The sequence below is a fragment of the Corapipo altera genome, unplaced genomic scaffold, assembly GCF_003945725.1.
Source record: "Corapipo altera isolate COAL_440 unplaced genomic scaffold, ASM394572v1 1b, whole genome shotgun sequence".
Lineage (NCBI taxonomy): Eukaryota > Metazoa > Chordata > Aves > Passeriformes > Pipridae > Corapipo > Corapipo altera.
In genome coordinates, this window is record NW_020884881.1 from 12,421,421 (window position 1) to 12,431,073 (window position 9,653).

The following is a 9,653-nucleotide window of genomic DNA, read 5'->3' on the forward strand; positions in this document are numbered from 1 at the left end:
GGTCCTAAGTTACACTTTTCCATGTTTGGTTTGCTGTTATCAGCGTGGGATGTTGATCTTTCAGTTAACAGAACGCTGCTTACTGGAGCTCCTCCTCTCTGTAAATGTGGCAAGATGAATGTGATCATGCCTCCTTACATTCCTTGGGAGCCCTTTCACCTGCGGCCACTCAGCCTTTTACTGTCCAGAGAAGGGCTCTCTGTCCAGCACGACTGGCAACTTCTCTGTTCCAAATGATTTTTTGGCATTTGCACATTTCCTACTAAAGAAATTAAACAAATGAATCAAACAGATGTTGAAAGATTTGCTCTTCTCTTCAGAGTGGGAGAATATCAAAGTTTGCTGGGGCAACACAAAGCTTGGGGAAAGGGATATGTTATTGTAGGTTTCTTTTAGATGTTTTCTGAAGACAGACAGAGGCTGCTGTGATTCTTCTGCTTTGGCATTTCATTGTAATATTTGACAGCAGTCCTACAAAAAAAAATTAAAATAAAACAAATAAAAATTAAAAAAGGATAATTTCAAGCTAAAATATACAAAATAGTCATTGCTATGAACTTGATTTGAAAGGAAGTATTCTTGTGACCTGTCTGCAATGGAAATAAAAAATCCAAGTCAGAAAAGCAAGGTCTGAAAAGTTATAGAAGGAAAACATAGCAGTGCTTTTCTAAAGTTGAAAAAAGGGGAGCCTGGTCCTGACTTTTGAGTTACTGCTACAGTGGTATTATTCTGCTCACTCTAGGGAATTTATTCCCAGTCTGCTCCATACCGGTGTGGAATATCCTTCTGTGTCCTTAACTCTTAAAGAACAAGACATCAGCAACAGGGGTTGCTGCAATGCTGAAGCTGCAAGAGTAGCAGAGGGTATGTTATTACCCTAAATAGGCTTGTGTATATGCAATGAACACAGGCACAGAGTACTTAGTTGTTTCTGTTTTCTCTCTCATGCTTTGTAATAGTAAGAGTGAATTTGAGAAATTTATTGCACTGTAGGTGGATACAAGGGGGTTTAAGATCTTTGTAGTAAATTCTTGCTATCACATGGTTTCACAGATAGTGTTTCAGAGGAGCAGTTATTCTGGTATTCCTGCATTTCCCACAGCTGTGGCTCAGCAAACTCCAGGCATATTACTAGAGCACAGGTCCTTCCCCTGATTGCTCAGTGATTAGATGCCACTTCCTGCTTATTTCACTCAAAAATGTGATTACTCTTCAAGATGCAGGAAGGCTCAAGTTTAGACACAGTTGGAAACTGCACAATTTTTTTTCCAGTAGAACAACAGGGACAAACTGTTTATACAAATATTGGCATGCTTGTCCCAGCAGCACTACACAAAATGCAGATGGTCGCTGGCAGTTCTGTGCTGCTCCCAGAGGCACAGCTGAAGATTCAGTAAAGAAAACCTGTTTCTACCAAGCACTACAGAGAAAGCAAGCTGACTTAATGGCCACAGCAGCCACCTATCATGTTTTCTTTAAAGATAATAAAAACTGTTCAATTTTGTGAGAATTTCAGTCAGCGTTTCTTTAAAATAATTCTTATTTTAGAATAAAGGCTACTTGTGTAATTACTGGATTACACATTTCTAAACCTCTGACTCAGCAGTAAATCGATATTACATCCCCCACAGTTCCTCAGGCAAACAGTGCTTACTGCTATGACCCACCACAGCCAGTGAAAAATTCATGACAAATCTCTGTGTCTGTGAACAGCCTTTGCTAAAGGCAGAAGGAAGATTATAATGCTTGGGGAACCGAAGAATCGAGTTCTTTACCCTCACACATTCAATATTAAATAATTCACTTAAAGTTTGATTTAGAGTATTGCTGTCTATGTAGCAGCACATAATCAGCTCTATCCTCCTGAAAGCAAACGGGTCCTTTTGGCCATGTTCCACTACCACAAACAGGGTATCTAAAATCAAACCTTTGAGCACTCTAATTGTGTCACTTTGCAAAGCTAACACTGCGCTGGATTAATATTTAAAGGACCTGTTCATTGCAGCTGATAATTTTCTGCTGTAGCAGGCCACCAGCAAAATGGTGATGGTATAAAACAAAAGGTTCTCCAGTTTGCCATTGAGTAGGTGAACAGCTTCAGGCTGCTCAGCCTGTTGGTGTTCTGGTCTCAGCCTGACTTTTTCTGGTAGCACTTCATGCACATTTGTACCATAGTAGCTTTTTCTGAAATTTACTATGTATTTGAGATTATAAAATATGAAATCGCCATAAAATATTCAATAATAGAATGTAAATAGCTTTTTTCCTAGATAAATGGTCTCATTTATCTTTTCCAACTCCATTTATATTATTTGTATTTATATTTCTATTTTTATTTTACATAATAAAAATATCTTATATGTCTTTATTTTTTTTATTTATCTGTCCCATTTATACGATTAAATAATAAGGATTATGTAATAACAACAAGCAATATTAGAAGTACACCTTACTGCTTGCCAGTTCCATTATTCCTGACAAGCTTAGTTAATATTAAGAAATATTTATTTTACTTGATGGGTTGTTTTTTTTGTGACCTGAGATAAAATACAGGGACATCTACCATGTTCTCTGTGCCTCTGTAAAATTTAAAGATACCTACTTTTTCTTTCTGTAGCAATATGTTTGTGTAATCACAATCAAAAAGGTGGGGGAGCACTGGTTGCACAGTAAAGGGAGGGAGTTTGGAGATTTGCTGTCAATTCTGGTACCAGCTGTTTGGGCTCTGGGCCAAGCAGTGCTGGTTGAAATTGCAATACCCTGGTGAGCCTGAGCTGTGATTAACCAGCCAACTGACCCCTGGCATATTGCAAGCTGCAGAATTTAATGTGACTGCTCTCAAAGACAGCATAATAATTTGAGCTTCAATAAAACATATTTGGTTTTCATTAAAATGTGTCTTCAAATGTGGTTTGCTGGATTAGCACAGAAGTGAAACTCCAGTGGCATTTGGAGTCAATATGTTCTTGGCTGGAGGCCAGTTTTGAAGCAATCCAGTACAAGTGTACCAGTGAATGATAGTCACTTCTTTGGCATAGAGCTGGCTCTAAGATAGGACAAATTCACAGCAAAAGACTGAGGTGATACATGAAACAGAGAGGAATGAATGATTATGAGATTATGAAAAAAAGTGGAGGTAAATTTAGCTAGCAGCTATATGCCACCCAGTTGAACTGAAATAAATGTGTAGCCATACGTCTCTATCTACAAAGCGGAGAACATGTTGTCAGACAGTGCCACTTGAGCCCCTCAGGGAAAGGAAGGGTGTTAGAAATGGGAAATCTATTTTCAAAAAGCTCTGATTGGTTTTCATGGCTCTCCTGCACTCAGTTTCATGGCATGGGCAGTAGTACAGTTGGCAGACTGGGCATGCTGAGTGTGCACCAGCAAAAGCTTCTGTTGAGGCAACAGCGAGTTTCAAGCTTTTAGTCCGTCAGAATGATCTATGCCCTTTCTAACACAATTCTGACACAACTAGATGCTCCTAAAGTGAAAGGCCCAGCAGTTGAATTGAAATGGTGGCAATAGCATCAAAATTAGTGCAGAAATTCTGGTCACAAACTCATGTTCCCATGAGAGGTTTTTGGTGGGAGTGGAAGTTAGTTAGTTTGTGTAAACAATCCAAGAAATCTTCAGGTCTTTTTGGTGAAAATGTTTTAGTATAAATGCTAGACAATCCAGACAGGTCTATGTCAGGGAAATCTCATTCTCTAACTATTGAACCACTTAGTCTTTATACTATGAAATAACATGAACTTTCTTAATAGTATGAAATTGCATTATCTTTGATTTTCTGCCCACAAAAAGTGCTGGCAAATGTGTTTGTAGGGACTAAGAGGTAATGCAACTGCAGTCTAAAACTGCTTCAGAGGAAACTGTAAAATGAAAGCCAAAATATTCTCAATAATGGTTGATGTATGACAAGAGAAGAGAGCCAGAGGCTGAACATTTTTAAACATTAGAAAAAGCTCCTTTACTTAGTAGGGGTGGGATAATACAGTATTGGAAGACTATGGAGAATCTGCCTTTGGAGGTTTTCAAAGCATAGCTAATCAGAGTTGCACCTCATTAAACTCTTGGTTTAAGCAGGAAGTTGGACCTGAGATCTCTGGATGTAGCCTTTCCAGCTAACATTTCTGTGAATAGTTTGTCTTGTGGTTCTTCATTCTGCTCAAGTTCAAGTGGATGTCCATTTATCTAAAGATGTTACACTGAAGAAAAGGACTAGGAATTCACTTGAGGTGTTAGGAGATTGTCCTATGACTTGTACATGACTTCAGTTTGCCACTGTCTTAAACCCTTTGCAACACAACCCGAGAGCACACTTTGTACACACAAGTGTAAGACTACAAAGGCAGGGAGAAGGAACAACAAGTTCCCAGTGGCAACCTCTGTTTAAACCTATGTTGGTTTCACGTGCCTAATGCTTGTGGGAGGGAAAAAAAGTGCCAGATGCATTAGATGCAGTGTGATTCAGTTATAAATTCTTCTGCCTGCTGCCAGCAAACAAATATTAAGCCATACACTTCATGACCAAGCAATGCAGTTGTGTGAGATTACACAGTACTGGGCCACATCTCTTCATAGTCCTATGTGTTCCTTCAAAGCTATTAATGAGAAGAAAATTTTTCTCATCTGGTAACATGCAATTGTAGTTAAGGATGTGGGGAGTGGGGAGTATTACCAGTAATAATTAGGCTTACATGACACTGTAATAAATACCTTTAGCAACTCAGTCCTACCCCTTCTTTCACTTTTTTTTTTTAACACTCTTGTAAATTGCTCTGATTTATATTCTTACTTATTTCATTTTAGTTTCTTTTTTTCTATAAATCTTCTTAATTTCAGATAAGAGTTTTGGGGGTTGTCCTTTTTAGTATATCAGACTTTGACTCTGCTCATGCAGCTGTATTTCACCTGACAGAAATTATTGCTGAGTCACCTGAATCCCAAATTACATCATAGCTGGGCTGGGCAATTTGACCTGGTAGATTAACCATGGTAGGATAAGCCGGAATTTGGTCTTATGAAAATGATCCTTCAGACAATCTTCTACAACATGTACAAGTACAGCGTTTTTTTTTGTTCCATAGGTGGAGATAGGAAACAGGTGGTGATACTTTGGATCCAAATCTCTTTCTAGATCTGATCCTTAGCTCAGCAATAAAATGCTGCCTTTTATATGAGCTGTGATAAAAACTCCATTTTATTTAATGGTGAGCGATGAAGCCATTAAAAATGAATTGCTAGAACATAAGTTTCCTTACAGGAGATGTCTAGAAACTCCTTATTGATTCTGTTTGACACCGAAGAAGCCCCACAAGTATCTGTATTATGCTGCAAACTTAACTGGGAGGATGGGGTTAACTTGGCTGTCCAGCTGCCACGTGCCATATTTATTGGCATAAATATGTATTTAAAATAATTAGGCAACTCCTACACTTTTACCAGCTTATGTGATCCCTCTGTTTGTACTGCTTCAGGTTTGCTGTATTAGGAAACATATCCAGCTGGAAACTAATCAAGGAAAAAAGGGGTTCGGTTGCAATGATTGAGAAGAAGGAACAAATCAAGGGCCAAGAACAAATACCTGGTGTCAGATAAGGAATGCTTAAAATAGCACAGTAAAAGAAAAAATGAATGCCCAAGTCTTCTTTTTGTATGTACATGCTGAATTGCTTTTTTAGGAGATCTTCTGTTACAAAAGAGACACTTCAATGTGTTCCTCCCTGTGGAGAAAACCTTTGCTGCCCAGAGCTCATTTTTCAGTTCTGACTTGCAGCAATCAGTAAGCTGTACATCTGCTGAAGGGACGCTCTCATCACTCAGGAATGGTGTCCAAGCTGACCATCTGATGTAAATTGTCTCACCATTTAATTAAAAAATGTGTGGCCACCACCATCACCAGCTGCAATGTGTATGACCACTGGCTTCTGAGACAGATCCTTTGTGCTGCAGCTTCTTTACATCTATCAGCCTTCAGACTTCATATTTAGAAGTCAACATTCTTAATTTATTCCCTTCAAAGAAACTGTTGTTTTTTAAAAGCACAATTTCACCACCAAGCTTTCAGGACAATATACGATGATAATAGTAATTAATTAAGTATGCTCTTTCTAAAGATCTTGCAGAAAGTTACAGGAGTTTCTAAGAAATTAGTCCTTAGAACATCATTGTGATTAAGGGAAGATCTATGATTTTTTTTTGCATTAAGAATATCAAACTCTTACAATAAATCCCTTATCTAAGATACAGAAACAAATTCTGTCTGACTACAGATTTGGAGTTCCATCAGAATAAATGAGTTTAATGATTTGGTGCTCATATCAGTAGAAATTAACTCACTCAACTAAGGCAAGTTTAATAGAATTAGCTGAGTTGACTCCATAATTTGACCATAAATTTTTATCTATTTTTCACAAAACTAGATAGAGGCTTGTAAAGATGCATTCAGTTCTTTCTCTGTGGGCAATAGTCTTTCTCTTTGAGTACAGATATATATAGAACTGTGCAATGCACAAAGCTGTAGGATTGTACAAAAGGCAAGAAAACTAATCCTGTTTTAGGGTCGTTCATCCATCAGGTGAGTTTTGAGTGAGTCTTTAACAGAATGTAAAGAACATGTTCCTCATGAGAAGATGCTGACTTAAGGTGATCTATACTTGTGAGTTCTGGTGGTTCAGAAAGGTTTGTCCTTTTCTGCTGTCAGGAATATACTGTAGAACAAGATTCCCAGTCCTGCAAACACTTAAATGACTCCTGAAGTGAGAAGACTTTTCTTTGGTTTAATTAGTTGTCATATGCAAGTTGCAGAGGGGTTTTGTTCTTCCCTGGGTCTAGAAATGTGATATACAACTACTAGGCACCATTGTGGCCATTTGGGTACTTTCTGCCATGGACCATGACAGAAAGCCAACACTAGGCATTCTTTGATCCCTAAAAGCAATTTCTGCTTTATTTAAGCTTCTACTCTTCGTGGTCAGGCCAGGATGTCTAAATGATCAACTCTGAGGGAAGGATTTCCTTGACTCTGTCTGTAAGTAGTTTTGTATGTAAGTGACTCTTCACTTCTGGCTTTCCTGTCACGAGTCTTATTCATAATGCACAAGCTATTTTTGTGCCTTTTCTGATACTTCCTCTTAAAAATAGTTCTTTGTCCATTTACTCTAGAGATTGTTTAATTGGAGCAGTTTTCCTTATACGTGCTTCAAAAACTTAATCTCTAATCTGTGTCTTGAAGGCCCCTGGCTCCCTGTGATGTAGTTAGTACAGCTCCTCTCCCATGCCTCAAGTCTTCACAATATTGTAAATCAAATTTGGAAAGTCACAGATAGATTCAGTCTATTGTGGTGACTTAGGGGAAAGTCTATATGTCCTGAAAATAGGACTTGGATGTAGCTTAAGCCATGCTATATGCTTGCTGTACTTCAGTGTTGTAATTATTATGTCTTAGCTTTGGAACTCGAGCCCCATATTTGTTAACAGCACAGATGAAGTACTCAGGTCACCAGATCATAGGATTTAACTGTTTTATGTGTTTCACAGAATCACAGAATATGCTGAGTTGGAAGGGACCCACAAGGATCATGGAGTCCAACTGTTAGCCCTGCACAGGACCATCCCCAAGAGTCACACCATGTGCCTGAGAGTATCATCCAAACACTTCTTGAACTCTGACAGGCTTGGTGCTGTGACCACTTCCCTGAGGAGCCTGGTTTGATCTAGCAGAAACTATGGAATGATCCATAGGCGTCCAAAATGTATTTTAAAACAAGCAGATAAAAAGAACTTTCATTGGTTATGATTTGAAGTGTTTCAGAAGATCACAAATATTATAATTTATGTATATGGGTAGTAACAGACAACTAATTTTGAAAGAGAAAAGTTTACACAGTGGCTATGTCAAGCCAGTCAAGCTTTCTGATATTCCTCAAAATATGTCAATTTTGTTTATAAATATCTGTCAATTTTGTTTATAAATATCTGTCAATTTTGAGCAAAAGTACTTTTGCCTGTCAAAATTGAGACAAATTAGAATCAGTGGCACTTTTGCTGGAGCAGAAGATTTTCAGCCTCAAAGGTTAAAAAGTGGTCTTTGATTTATGCAACTTTCTTTCTTAAAGCTCTGTCACAAAATCACAAAATTTATGAAACTTTATGAAAGAGTCATTTCATACAAGAGAGCTTAGGGATGCCACTTCCTTGGAAATTGTATCACAGGTGATTACTCTGTTCTTCCAAGACTTCCGAGACTTAAGCACTGCCTTAAAAAGTGACAGATCGCAGGTCGACATTTGTATCTTTAGTTGTAGACGTTGCTGCAATTTATGAAAAATGCAAAAGAAAATCCTCCAAAATTAAAACAAAGCCAAGAACCCTCAAAAAAACAGTAGGAGTTTTCACTACTGTCTTCAAATAAAGATGAATCAGGATTGTAGATTCTGTACTATTTGCCAAAATGATGCTTTGAAGGTGGTGAAGGTCTAGAACATGCAGCCTGGGTAGTGTGGAATATTTGGTCCACACCTTGCAATTCTGGATTAGGGAGCAATGTGTTAATTAAAGAATATTTTGTGCAAACATGGTGCAAACAACATTTGCGCAAACCAGGAACGCTTAAGGGTTTTTTTTCTTAATGAATAATTACAGTATTTACTCTTAATTAGTGGGATTACATTGCTTTTTCTTTTCTTGAAAAGAAGCACACCTACACAACAAATCAACATCTGAATGCCAAACAGCTGCAGGAATAAGAACATCTGCACACAATACCTATCCTGTCAAATATTTGTATTTCGTAATTTTTGTTAGTCAAACTACTCTTCAGAGTGCCCCAAAGTGAAATGAGTAGAAATGACAAAAAAATATCTGCAGAAAAAAACAAGCTGTTGGCAGTGGAACAAGTGAGCAAAAGAGACAAAAGAGCACTTCTGAAGGTCATCTTGCCATCAACTTTCTCTTGCGCACCCCTAGAACTGCTGCTCTGTTCTCCTGAACCGTGCCACTTCACTCCTCATAGCTGGGGATCACAGCTGACAAACAGAAAGCTCACTTTAACTTCAGGGGCCAGGAGTGAATCAGTCGGACTCCCTGGTATTACACGAAATGACTAATTTTCAAAAGGATGTAAAAATCGACACAGACAAAAAAACCCCCACTGATTACATCTTCTTGAGCTCTGTTGCCTCTCCTTTGCACAATTGGTTCATTTAAGGATTTCCCTTCTCATGCTTTGCCACTGAGTTTTCTTCAGCAACATTTGGTGGATGGTTGAGCTGAACAACTTTTTCAAACTGAAGAGACTGCATACACAGGCTTTCCCATGTCCATTATTGCTCACTTCTTCAAAGAACACTCTGAGGTATGAGTTGCCTTGACAAAGGGGAGGCATTTAGTAATTCTTCTCTGGTACTTACTTATTTCCTTGACTTATGTCAGAACAGAGTTCACATCACCTCCCAGTTTCAAATTAACAAAGAAAAAGTCAGAGTACTAAGTAAGATTGATATCAGACTACAGGGTTAATGCTTGCATGGAGACCTGGAAGACTGAATATTCAAAAAATATAGTCAGTCTTCTAAAAAAATTCAACTATTTAACAACTGAAAAAAAGTTCCTCTCAACTTCAGCTACTTAAATTTTAGGTAAGAAAC